We start from the raw sequence: 14,214 nt of genomic DNA on the forward strand, positions 1-14,214 counted from the left end.
GAGGAGGAGGAGGAGGAGGAGGAGGAGGAGGAGGAGGAGGAGGAGGAGGAGGAGGAGGAGGAGGAGGAGGAGGAGGATATGAATACCAAATTATAACTTGCAAAAGAACTAATAAGAAAGAAACGCAGACTAAGAAAAGAAAAGGGAGAATAAAAGGAAATGAGTAAGAATGAAGCAACAGCCAAAAACAACGCACAAAACAAACCCACACACACACACACACACACACACACACACACACACACACACACACACAAACACACACACTCACACACACACACAAAACACACTCACACACACACACAAACACACACAAGGGGATAAACAACACAATGTAAAATGAAAACAATGAAAACAAAAAAACAACCAGGAAATAAAGCATAAAATATTACATGAATACTAAAAAGAATAAAATTAGCCAACACTCACACAGAAACAGACGGATGAGAGATGACTGGGGAGAGGGAGAGACAAAACAAGAGGAGGAGGAGGAGGAGGAGGAGGAGGAGGAGGAGGAGGAGGAGAAAGGAATGAGTAAGGGAGACAAAACCGTATCCTGAGGCGACGGCAGACAAACCCAAACAGGCGTGACCTTGGAACTGTGAAACTGGGTGACACTTGCTTTTGAATGTCTGAGAGAGAGAGAGAGAGAGAGAGAGAGAGAGAGAGAGAGAGAGAGAGAGAGAGAGAGAGAGAGAGAGAGAGAGAGAGAGAGAGAGAGAGAGAGAGAGAGAGAGAGAGAGAGAGAGAGAGAGAGAGAGAGAGAGAGTTGAAGGGGGAAGCAGGTAAGTAGGCAGGCAGAGTGAGCGATAATGAAGTCAGTCTGTGCAATGAGCAAGCAATAACAACCAGTACTTGTCCGTCTCCTCCCCCACCCACTTCCTTCCTGTGAGCCCGATCCACCCACTCACCCACACACACACACACACACACACACACACACACACCCTGTCAGTCACTGCCGGAGGAACTTGATCATCCATCTCAGTTCAGCACCCGCACACAACATGATTTTAACGAGAGCAGACAACCACAACCACAGAGCATCCGTGCAATCCTCATTTCCTCTTCTTTCTTTTCCTCATCCTCGTCTCGCCTCATTATTCCTCCCTTCGTGAGTACGTTACAAAGAAACCTTGCGCCCTGCTCCTCCTCCTCCTCCTTCTCTCGCTCCGTACCTGCAGTATCGTGTCTTAATCAAGGGAACACAGGTGAGAGGCGTCTCCAGCTCACCTCGGGACACTGGCTTATTGCTGCGCTGGGATACAAGGCGTGCCGCCCTAATTAGGCATCAGAGGCAGGTACGCCAACTGCTTGAGAGAAGACTACCTAATTACCTCGTTAACGTTTAATGGGGCAACGCCTTTAAGAGTACAAATAACTCGGCGTGTCTCTACTCCATGTGACAGCGACTCATTCGATTGTGATTCAGCGTTCAAGTGGCTATGGTGACTCATAATTCAGTGTAGGTAGGTAGATGGCATGTGGACCCCGCCTGAGTCACGTACATGGAGATGAGTCGCCGGAGAACGTGAGTCACATGTCAGTCAGCGGTGAGGCAAGTCGATGGTGGGTCACGTGTGGGTGAGTCATGGGGGCAGGCAGGCAGGCAGGGCGGGACATTGGCCGGAGAAGGACTTTGTAACAGGTTGGACTTTCCCTTACCTTCCCTCAGCTGCTGTGTCTCGCCGTCTGTCTGTTTCCACCACTGTAAGTCACTAGACAGAATACACAACTTGGCATGCGTGTCTGTATAATATATATGATATTTCGTAAAGACATAAGACTGAAAAAGTGTGTGTTTGTGTGTGTGTGTGTGTGTGTGTGTGTGTGTGTGTGTGTGTGTGTGTGTGTGTGTGTGTGTGTGTGTGTGTGTGTGTGTTACCGCTGAATTCAATTACTGATCCATGTCATGAGTACTTTGCGGGACCAGTGGCGTGTACAGGCGCCGTAACCTGCACGTCTGCACCACCACCCACCACCCACCACCTGCTACACGCACACTTAGGGTCTTCCTGCCAGCCAAGGTCGCGATGGTCCGGGTTCTCTCGAGTTCACTCAGCGAAATAAACTACAAGACTCCCTCGAATCCTAATTACACGGACCTGGTCGCCAGCTGTCTGTCACTAGCAGGACAAATGTGCTTCCAGGTGCTGGACATGTAAATCACCTATTATATGTTTCTCCTTACCTGGCCGAGACAAAATGCTTTTCTCCGATTTCTTCCCTCTCTCAGGCGCAGACCGGAAAGGATCTGCTGTAATGGGCGTGGGGACCTAACAATGGCTGTTGCACCAAGGCCTTCCTTGCTTTAGGATTGGCCAGCAAGCCCTCAGGTGTGCCGCGATGGTCTCTCAAGCTCTTGTGGGTGGTGTAATAAAGGCTTATGTAAAGCTTTCTATGCTAAACTATCACAACCATCTCAATTCAGACGCTGTAATTCAGCGTTTTAAGAGTTTCCTCTCGTCCACCGTTGTCGCCTCCCTTCCCTGGAACAGCAAACCCGCTCCTCCCGTTACGTTGGGTACGGAGGGTCGCTGGTCTGCCGCGAGGAACACCGCTGGCGTGGGAAGGATGGGGACGCTCTATTTTAATATAGCGGCGGTACGAACGTGTGGATAATTGATTATAGGGACTGATGAAAAATGTCGATAAGAACAAAAAATCTATATCATAATTGATTCATTGATCTGTCCTCTCTTACTCTGTGTACTGTGTTTGTGTGTGTGTGTGTGTGTGTGTGTGTGTGTGTGTGTGTGTGTGTGTGTGTGTGTGTGTGTGTGTGTGTGTGTGTGTGTGTGTGTGTGTGTGTGTGTGTATATATATATATATATATATATATATATATATATATATATATATATATATATATATATATATATATATATATATATATATATATATATATATATATATATATATATATATATATCTCTCTCTCTCTCTCTCTCTCTCTCTCTCTCTCTCTCTCTCTCTCTCTCTCTATATCTATATATATATATATATATATATATATATATATATATTTTCTCACCCCACTGTGGAAATACAGTAGTTTAGCTGTACAGGGATGCAGCGAGAGCACTTCACAGCAGGATACGGTGACACAGAAGCGAAGATTAATCAAATAGTAAGTGATGCTTGTCTGGATAACCATCAAATAATTGACAGGAATCCAATCAAGTGAGCCGAGACACACCGACAGAAAGATTGGATTCCAAGTGTCATGTATAAAATGCAGCGTCATCTGTTTCTGAAGCAACAACGGAGTTGCATTTTATTTATTTATTTATTTTTTCTATGGAACCACCAATAGCTATAGTTAGAAAAAAAAACTGATATGAACAGTCCAAGACCTGTTTTGAGATCTTTGAAAGTTTCCTACATTTAGTCCTGCACTAGAATAGACTGTAACACAGGAAGAATACGATACAGATGTTAAAATGAAAGCTTCACGGGGAAACGCATGACGGATTAGAAATATGCAACAAGCTCCCGCATTACAGAGGTGAACACTGGGACCGTGAAGATGTAACGCTGCACAGGGAGGAAGCGAGTACACGATGTATTAAAAGACGTAGTGGGTAGTTTAGCATGGCCAGCAGAGTGTGGGCATCAATGCAGGGAAGACAAGAGGAGTCAGTGAAAAAGATGAGCATCATCACCTAAATTGCCTGTGACTCACTCGGTGATAGCAGGGGCATTAAAATTCAATCCACACAAGACCAAGCCAAACACTTCTATGAATTGTCACTATTGGGTTATACTACTGAAAGAAGGATACAACTCTTCTTGAAACGTTCAGCAGAGTCAGCTAAGGATGTCCAATTAAAAGAACGTCCCCAAGGAATGTTTTAAGACAAGTTAGACTGACATTCATTCTCTTTTGCCATTACTGCTAATAAAAAATAAAAAAAACAAGCAAGTCTTGCAAAGGGCAGCGTCTTGCCTAAGAAGCATTTCCACATTTCCAAAGAATTTTTCTACCCATGAAAATTTACATAAGCGAGTATATAACCATCACCACCACCATCACCATCCACCAGAAATCCTCCACCACCACTGCCATTAATAAAGTTAAAAAGAACAGCCTTTCCTGCAGCAGATGGGTGAAGGTATTCATCAGCTAGGTAGAAACTTGCCCCTTCCAGAAGATATACAACAGACGAATGTGGCCACACCAGCACTCAGGTGATGAAGTACTTATGACGAGGGCATTTTAACAACGGCGGTTGTTGTTTATTGACGTCAATAGAATGAATCCAGCGTTCATTACTCAACACCAGCCATCTCTTAAAACCAAAGCCACCCACACAAAGGCCAACAATACCACGGTTCAAATGGACCCATCCCGAGGGCTCCGTCCCCAACAAAGACACCTAAAGAATGTAAGGAAAACATACGAGTATATCCCGGAGTCCTCGGCGAGGCCATTCATCACTCAGCAAGTCACGTCGATGACCACTCATTCACTTTACAACTACACTGATTTACTCGTACCATCCTCTAACTTTTATTCCCATAACAAAAATAATAAATAAGTGAATACAGTTTACAATATATTTTCAAGACAGATTAACACAACGCACTTTGTCTCCCCACAATTGCATATATTAGAGATCTACACCACGTGTGGGAAACAGGGGTGGCCGCCTCTAATTACCATCAAACACATAAAAATAAATCAAGATGGAAAAGAACAAAGCATTAATGTCCATCTTCAGCACAAGCCTTCCTCCACATCTTTGCCAGCCCGCCCACACTGCTCGGTCCACCGCTGCCTTCCCGGCCCCACCCCAAGACCAGTTACTTCGTCCTCTCAGTGAAACCGTCTGTTTATGGCAGTTCCTGGAGGTCATGAAAATACTGAAGTGACGATAAGCTTAACCAGAGTTGTGTTGGTCAAAACGGAGAGCTCAATGCACACACACACACACACACACACACACACACACACACACACACACACACACACACACACACACACACACACACACACACACAGAGCCAGGATTACATGCATGCAATCGGGAAGGTAATTACAGATAGAGAGATATACATTGATAAACAGACATACAAATATATGTAAGTGTACAAACTTGTATGAACTCCCCCATTCACGCACAAACTCATCCATCTATCCCGACTATACACCCGCGCACGAATATGAACACATGCACACATTCATGTCAATCCCACGCCACGAAAAAAAAAGAAAATGAAAATAAAAATTAAGCTCAGCGTGAAACTTGCATGTCACCTGATCAGCTGACTGACGAGTAAAAACACCTGAATAAATCAAGCGAAAACTAGAGAAAGCCTGCATGGAACACTTGGGCCGCGGCAATGTAATGATAGCCCAGCTGGCAGACAAATTTTTGTAATTATTTACATTCAAATATTTCATTTTTTATCCAATTTCCTTTTTTTTTTTTCTGAAAGTGACTTTTCCTTACCGATAAATTATAATCTAAATAAAAAAATACTGCAGTGGCTCGGTATTTATCATTGGCGGTGTTGTCCTGTTGCACAGTGGTGGACCTCAATCCTGAATGGAATATTAATGGACTGATGCTTACGGTTTGCAGGTGTGAACCCCTCGGCGCCGCCCACCTGAACCCCGCCGGCTAATGGAGTTCGAGGCGCCAGGTAGCCTGATGACCAGCTGGGCCAGGCCACCAGGCCCTGGAGGAAGCACTCACCTGGGAAAATAGAAATATCAGAATGAGTCCAGCCTTTCATCTCCCTTGGTCGAGGATTGTGTTGATTTTTTAAGCAATCGAAGTAGTCCCTTTTTTTGCACCAATTAAAAAAAAAAAAGTGGTGTTAGTAGTAGTAGTAGTAGTAGTAGCAGCAGCAGCAGCAGCAGCAGCAGCAGCAGCAGCAGCAGCAGCAGCAGCAGCAGCAGCAGCAGCAGTAGCGGCGGCGGCGGCGACGGCGGTGGTGGTGTTGGTGGTGGTGGTGGTGGTGGTGGTAGTAGTAGTAGTAGTAGTAGTAGTAGTAGTAGTAGTAGTAGTAGTAGTAGTAGTAGTAGTAGTAGTAGTGGAAGGAGAAGGAGGAGAAGGAGGAGAAGTAGAAGTAGAAGTAGAAGCAGTAGTAGTAGTAGTAGTAGTAGTAGTAGTTGTAGTAGTAGTAACAGCAACCACAACAGCAACAACAACAACAACTAGTAATAATAATAGGTAGCGGTAAGTAGAAGTACTTGTAAAAGGATGTGATGATGGTGATGATTAACAGAATGTCGATTATGTTGCAATAACAGCAATAACAGCAATAGCAGCAGCAGCAGCAACAACAACAACATCAAAAACAACAACAACAGCAACAACAGACACTGGCCAAACTGTAGGATTTACACTTCACGAACATTTGAAATTTGTGGGTCATTGTTACACCACTCGAGGACAAAGTCTGTGTTTTATTTCCGCTGCTTGGTGCGGTGGTTGATTTGGAGGTAATAAAGAAAATAAAAGTGCATGCCCATCACAGGTAAGATTTACCTGATATCCCATGAATCAATCGCATTCTGTACAGACGTGTATGTAGAACGACACGCAACGCTAGACATGTGTTAATGCACGTGTGTGTGTGTGTGTGTGTGTGTGTGTGTGTGTGTGTGTGTGTGTGTGTAGGAAATCAAGATAAACACCAACACATGCACTAATAATTATACAAACGAAGGTCGCTTATCTCTGTCAAACACCCACACCTGAGCACCTCCACCCTGTTTCGCCTCTCCACCCACACAACACTACCGCTCTTCCTCCTCGCGCACCTCAAACACCATCATTATTATTACAAGTAAGGAGCAGACAGTTATGATTACACTTGGATCTGCCTGGCTAGGTCCTCCAAGAGGGTGTGGCTGATTCATAAATAACTGAGAGAATGAGTATTGCTTTCAGACGATGCTTCAGTATTTAACTCCTTCTGAAGCACCGACCAGCTGATGTCAGACGGATTTGTGAGGAAGGGAGAGGAGGGGTAGGTTGTAGCGTGAAGGGGTGAGGCGGGCGGAGACTGGCTAGCGGAGAGGCTAATATCTGGGAGTCAGATCAGCTGATTTTGCTCTCGTAATAACGTGAAAGGCTTCGCACTCCGCCCTGGTTCGCTAAACGAAGTAGGGAGCATATATCCATTTTGCGTCACACGGGGCGGCGAGGGGAAGAGGCGAGGTGTTGGGAGGTCAAGGGAGGGAAATGGGAAGGGCAGAGGGACAGGGATCAGTCAAGAAGGCCATGTAAGCTTCATATATGCGAAGAGATCCAAACCAACAGCTAATAACCTTAAGGGGAACAGCCATTCAGTAAATCCATATTGTGTATCAGCCGAGCATAGCGTGTGCGGGCGTGGTAGTGGCGGTGAGGGGGGAGGAAAGGCCGGAGGAGGCACGGGAGAGCAAGGCAACGGTGAACTATATATTACATAACTTTTGCAACCACACCCTCGCGCCACCTCCTACCTCACTCCACGTCGTAATGAAGTGTGCACCTCATGAAATTTCCTCCTTTAGCCTCGCGTGAAATAAAATGAGTGACTTCCACGCGGCTGGTTGGCTGGCTGGGGACGGCGGTAATGTTGGCAGCTCTGGCCTTGTCTGGGCTCTGACTCAACTCTTGGGGAATGTTGGCCAATATTACGCTGCTATTCAAGATTATTTATTTATTTTCGTCTCAGAGTGAAATCAGACGGAAGGCGCGATGAGAAGGGAGAATATTTAGCGGTTAGGTATCTAGGCGACGAGTTAGTGTACAATGTACATGTGTAGGCGGTGGGCGGAGAGGAGGAGGACAGCGCACGGTACAGGGCCGGAACAATGTAACCACTGAACGAAAAGCGGAGACTTCTCATAAATGTTGGTAGCATCGTTCAGGCTTCCTGTCTAGCGGCTCACGGGTTTGGGGACAGTGTTGCAAAGGAGGACGACTATCCACCTAGCGACTGCTCGCCAAGTAACAGTTCGCCGCATCCTCGAGTCCTTCCAGAGCCTCCGGCAGCGAGAAGGAACATGATGAGATGGCGAAAAGGAGAGATGCGGTGAGCAGCAAGAGAAGGGTGGCATTACGACGGCAGTGGCGGACGCGGCGAGGAGGTGGCACCACTGGGCGGACACTTGAGGGATGGCCAGGCGTGGAGTCGCCTGGCTATTTTGTCTCTGGTGTGAACCCTCGCCAGGGAGGTAACGTCGTCCACGTGGCACGTCCGCCCGCGGCACACGAAAGCAGTACGACAGCTGTCGCCGAAAGCGAAAAAATAAAAAAAGAAAAAGCGCGAGTACATGGGTATTATCGGAGTACGGGAAAGAGCATGGACAGCGGGGAAAGGGGGTCGACGGGTGGGCCAGACAGACAGGGTGGCGGCGACCGTAGCCACATCTCCGGAAAGAGACCAGGCAAAAATTAATGGTAAGAAAAAGCGAGGTTATCAAAGCAAGGCGGGAAGAGACACCTGCCAGCCGGACTCACTAGCGAGCCCTGCCTTTCTGCCGGCCGGCCGTGCCTGGCAACACCGGCCACACACGCTCAATACAGCTCCTTCCCACACCACAACAATTAAATAACACCACCACCCCGCCAGCCACTGTATGGGTCTGCTGGCTGCTAATCAGGACGTCAAGTGTCAGTCACCAGCAATCACAAGATCAGGGCGTGTGCCATTGTTGCCGTGCCATAAAGGAAAGCATTATTACAGCGGCACAATAGGAGGCGACCTTTACCTTTCAGTTTTAAACACAGTTAAGCCCCTGAGCATTATCAGCGGTGGCCCACGACAGCCATCGGGGTCCAGCTGACGACACACACTTTGTTAGTGACGCCACCACTGTCTGCCTGCCTGCCTTACTCTCAGCCCACACACACCCTGACCGTCCAGGATACCACAATCAAATTACCATTATTATTATTATTATTATTATTATTATTATTATTATTATCATTATTATTATTACCATCATCACCGTCATATTTATTATCTATTCACATTTATCAGCATTATCATTAACATTAATTTGTAAAAACCATTACAAAGAAGATTGGCTAAACATGTAACAGAGAAGGGAATTTTATATGTCAATCAATTCACACACACACACACACACACACACACACACACACACACACACACACACACACACACACATACAGTTTGTTCTTCATTCTTTGTTGACAATAGATCTCATTATACTTATAGGTGACAAGCGGCCGGGTGTGTGTGTGTGTGTGTGTGTGTGTGTGTGTGTGTGTGTGTGTGTGTGTGTGTGTGTGTGTGAGTGTGTGTGTGTATAGTATGAACAAACTTCAGAATGCTCACTTGCTTAACAGGAAACCGCCCTTCTCGTCACACCTACCATCCATCACCTACCTGTTTTCCTTACCCCGTTCGTCCGTGTGTCCGTCTCTCTGTAAGTCTGCTTGTATGTGTCATTGTACGTATGTTGGTGTCACTGTTTGCCAGTTCGTCTGTCTCTACAAATCAACCACCACCACCACCACCACCACCACTCATCTCTTGCCGCAGACACATAACAAAAACAGAGTGCGTAAAAAAAAAAAAGTTGAATAATGTGGCTGGCACTCACACCGTCACCTCCCATTGCAGGACAGGTCAATAAGTGTCCCTCAGCGGTTGGAACACAACAGACAGAGGCGGCAGTCAGTCGGCCATTTAGTGTCCAGTCCGGTGTTTAGTGTTCAGTTCAGTTAGTGTTCAAGTACTGAATGAGTGGCGGGTTTGGTCTCAACTTGAAGTGACTCGAGGCTGTGCTGGTGTGAAGGAAGGGTGACGGAGACTGCGAGGGGAGAGGAAGTAGCCAGGTAGTACAAAGAGTGGTGCTGTGTCTTTCTCAGTAATAATTAAGGTTTCATGAGGGCAATCAGCGTAAAGGGAAGGAAGAAGGAGTGCTTGCGGTGCTCTTCCTCTGATTGGGAAAGGTAGTGGTGGCGGTGAAGTGACCAGCGTTAGTACAACAGTCAGGCACATGAGTGCATCTGCTCTATCTTGCAGCCATCTATGACATCATCTATTACATATTTATTCGATTACGTATCTAATTATCTGTTTATCTACCGGTGGATGAAAGTGTAAGAGGTGATCGAGTTATAATACTGAATATGCTTAAGATTTCCTTGATCTATCTATCTAACAATGTATTCATTTAACAATGTATGTATATATGCAAGTATCTGTATATACATGTAAGTATCTTCTGTCTATCTATCTAACTACTTATCTACCAACTATCTATCTACTTATGAATTCATTTACTTACAGTATATCTATGTTTATAAATCTATCAGTACAAATGTATTTTTGTATTACGTGAGTCTATAATTCTTTACTTATTTACTGTTTACAGTAAATAAGAAAATCAAATATGACATCTGAATTAAATCAAATAAATAAAGTAAATTTACAGTAAATAAGGAAATCAAATATGACATCTGAATTAAAGTCCGAATGAGGAACAAGAAACGGCGTTATCGCCAACAAATTAACCTGATGTTTGAAGCACTTTGTAATGTGTGGACATACATTAAACTGGACGTACGCATGCACAGTATATTGTAATTTTCAAAAGTGTAAAAGTTAATAATTACTTGAATGAAAAAGAAAACAAAATGGAAATGAAGCAATAAAAAGTAACTATAAATCCCGGTACAAAAATATAAATATGTGTGTGTGTGTGTGTGTGTGTGTGTGTGTGTGTGTGTGTGTGTGTGTGTGTGTGTGTGTGTGTGTGTGTGTGTGTGTGTGTGTGTGTGTGTGTGTGTGTGTGTGTGTGTGTGTGTGTGTAAAAATTAACAAGAGACTGATAGAAATAAGAGAAAACATGTAAGATTCATAGAAAGCAGTAAAGTATCTAAACTGATATAGAAAAAAAATAAGGATATAAATCAAATTAATGAATAGATAAATAAACAGATTAATAAATAAGTGAAAAACAAAAATGAACAAACACATAAATAGAAATATACAGATACATATTAAACAGATCTATAAATAAAACGAACAAAGAAATAAACCCCAGAAAAACTAATAAAAAATAAATGATAATGGTAGAGAATGGAGCCCAGACACAACAGTCACAAATGAATAAAAACGAAATAAATAAATAAATAAACACCATAACAAGATAAGCAAACAGACCTACCTAATATATATATCATAAGGACATATCTGAGCGGGAAGTGATTAGGAGCATAAAGAAAGATGGCCAGAATGGAACGAGTATAGACAGACGTCGAGACAGACAGAGGTGCAAGCAACGACAAGGCCAGATAAATAGCACATTGTATACAGGAAGAGGAGTGACAAATAAATGCGGTTCTCGGAGGCGGCCAGGAAGGGAGAGGGAAGTACATCAAATATTTGCACTCAAGTAGTTCGTGGAGAAGAAAGTTGTGAGAAAAAGTATCGGTTATTTATGGCAAATATGGATTTTCAGAGAGAGAGAGAGAGAGAGAGAGAGAGAGAGAGAGAGAGAGAGAGAGAGAGAGAGAGAGAGAAGAAATCTGGCCGCTACTGGTCGTGGTGGCGGCGGCGGTCAAGAGCAGGATTTAGGGTTATAATCCGTGAGGGGTTTGCATAATGAGCGTGCTATGACGAGAAGGCTAATGGTATTTTTGTGTCGCCGGTGTCACATTCATTCCGCGGCCAGGCCAGGTTAGGTTAAGTGTCCGGGGATGTTTTACTAATGCAGGAGTTGAAGGTGCGAAGCCACAAGTGATCCGGAACTGTGTAAATGCAACTGTAAAACTACTGTGTGTGTGTGTGTGTGTGTGTGTGTGTGTGTGTGTGTGTGTGTGTGTGTGTTGAATAAGCTACTCAGTGATTTATTTTTTCTAATCATTTACATAAAGGACTAATACCAGTGAGGACTTTATTTCGTCATTGATTTTTCTCATTATTCTATCATGACTCGGGGAAGCCAGCCTACAGCTACAACTAAAAATATACACCATTAAAACAACTTTGCTTCAGTACGAGTATACGTGAAATCCGGCGTATTCACGTATTTAGCACTGTGGGCAAGAATACTCAGACGTAAGAAAGACAGGCAAAACATATTACAGATTGTGGCGTTGCGGTGAGACTTATAACATCACAAAATACGTAGAAATAACTGCACGAGATTGTCATAGATTGCACGAACTGGAAAAAAAGAATAAAAAGAGAGGATGCTGAGTGATGGAGGTAACGTAATACGGGAGCGACGGTGAGAAAAGTGGCGGTGTCCATGAAAATTTAATAAGAAGAAGGAGAAGCGAACGTGAAGGCGAGTAGTGGTTTGCGTGGAGGGGAACTGCCATCCATCTTGGTATATAAGCGCAAAGTCCTAGTTCAGCTTTATTTAAGGCAGGAAACAATGCACTGCCTAAAAATTGTGGGGCACGAGAGAGAGAGAGAGAGAGAGAGAGAGAGAGAGAGAGAGAGAGAGAGAGAGAGAGAGAGAGAGAGAGAGAGTATACAGGGAGGTCGACAATGACAGATATAGACTTAGATTGCCAGACAGGTAAGAAGGCAAAAATATAAACAAACAGATATACAGATACACACAAACATAATATATCCATACATATACATACATACATACAAACATACATATCCATACAGTATGTCTGAAAATACACGGTTCGATTGATTCAATGGTTAACTGACTGACTGAGTGACTGATGCCGGATTATATAACAACAACAGTAACAACAACAAAAACAACAACAACAACAGCAAAAACGAGAGAGAGAGAGAGAGAGAGAGAGAGAGAGAGAGAGAGAGAGAGAGAGAGAGAGACAGCAGGGATCACGTGAATGTAAGGATACGGCTAGAGTGTATTTAGCTCAAGGTTCTGCCATGTGAACGGAAGTGTCGAGTTTGGAGGAGACGAGACACGTGAGACACCTTGGCAATGAAGAGAAAGTTGGAAAGGCCGAAGATGGATGAGCGGAAGAGCGAGGAAGAGCAAGGAAGAGCAAGGAAAAGCAAAGAAAAAGAGAGAAATCAGAGAGACAACAAGAATGAAAATCAAAATAAATGCAAATAATACCAAAACAAACATAATCGAGGAAGTAGACAAAAAAAAAAAATAGAAGTAAAGACAAATAAATACTGGAAAATAAAGGAGCGGTATACAAGGGAAGAAGTGGATACAGGGATGAGAGTCTTCTGGGAAAAGTCTGATCAGGGAAAAAAGTTTCGTGTTTGTCTTAAGGTCACCGGAGATAACATTAAGCGTTCAGTGTTGAAACGTGTGGAGAAAGCAGGTGGTGTTTACTGGATAGACGTGTAATGGTTTTCGTCATTCTGTTTCCTAATTGAGTTCATAAGTAAAGCGGTAAACGGATATGAATCTCTCGTCTACAGTAAATGAAAATAAAGGTGGAGGCAGCAATGGCGGAGGAGGAGGAGGAGGAGGAGGAGGAGGAGGAGGAGGAGGAGGAGGAGGAGGAGGAGGAGGAGGAGAGAGAGAAGGAAAGAAGAAGAAGAAGAAGAAGAAGAAGAAAAAATATAATACAGTTAGAGAAAATAAACAACAACAGCAACAACGACGACAACAACAACAGCACATTGAAAACATAAAATTACATTAAGGTAACGAGACCATTGTGTGTGTGTGTGTGTGTGTGTGTGTGTGTGTGTGTGTGTGTGTGTGTGTGTGTGTGTGTGTGTGTGTGTGTGTGTGTGTGTGTGTGTGTGTGTGTGTGTGTGAGAGTGTGTGTGTGTAGAATAAATGTGAAATATAGCAACAAAAGGGGTTGTAAAGAGTACAGCCTTCCTGCATGTATTTATTTATTTTTCACATATTGTCATTACCTGTTCTCATTTTCATCAACAGGAGCTCTACCATCTCCTTATGTGTGTGTGTGTGTGTGTGTGTGTGTGTGTGTGTGTGTGTGTGTGTGTGTGTGTGGTAGTAGTAGTAGTAGTAGTAGTAGTAGTAGTAGTAGTAGTAGTAGTAGTAGTAGTAAAAGAAGAAGAAGAAGAAGAAGAAGAAGAAGAAGAAGAAGAAGAAGAAGAAGAAGAAGAAGAAGAAGAAGAAGAAGAAGAAGAAGAAGAAGAAGAAGAAGAAGAAGAAGAAGAAGAAGAAGAAGAAGAAGTAGTAGTAGTAGTAGTAGTAGTAGTAGTAGTAGTAGTAGTAGTAGTAGTAGTAGTAGTAGTAGTAGCAGTAGCAGTAGCAGTAGCAGTAGTAGTAGTGAAGCACCAAGCATCTGTTAGCAA

General features: G+C 43.9%; 2 long non-coding RNA genes across 2 annotated transcripts in view; one reads left to right on the forward strand and one right to left on the reverse strand.

Annotated features, from left to right (window-relative positions):
- The window catches only part of LOC123516214, a 29,923-nt gene extending 24,195 nt beyond the window's left edge, over window positions 1–5,728 (forward strand). Inside the window, exon 2 of the long non-coding RNA XR_006678125.1 lies at window positions 5,589–5,728. This is a non-coding gene — a long non-coding RNA (uncharacterized LOC123516214). The remainder of the gene's footprint in view (window positions 1–5,588) is intronic.
- Window positions 4,545–8,594, reverse strand: LOC123516213. The gene is made up of 3 exons (XR_006678124.1): window positions 8,466–8,594; window positions 5,580–5,702; window positions 4,545–4,848 (listed from the first exon to the last, which is right to left on the reverse strand). It is a non-coding gene; the product is annotated as an uncharacterized LOC123516213 (long non-coding RNA).
- Between the last annotated feature and the right edge of the window lie 5,620 nt (window positions 8,595–14,214).

This window comes from Portunus trituberculatus, chromosome 40, assembly GCF_017591435.1.
Source record: "Portunus trituberculatus isolate SZX2019 chromosome 40, ASM1759143v1, whole genome shotgun sequence".
NCBI lineage: Eukaryota > Metazoa > Arthropoda > Malacostraca > Decapoda > Portunidae > Portunus > Portunus trituberculatus.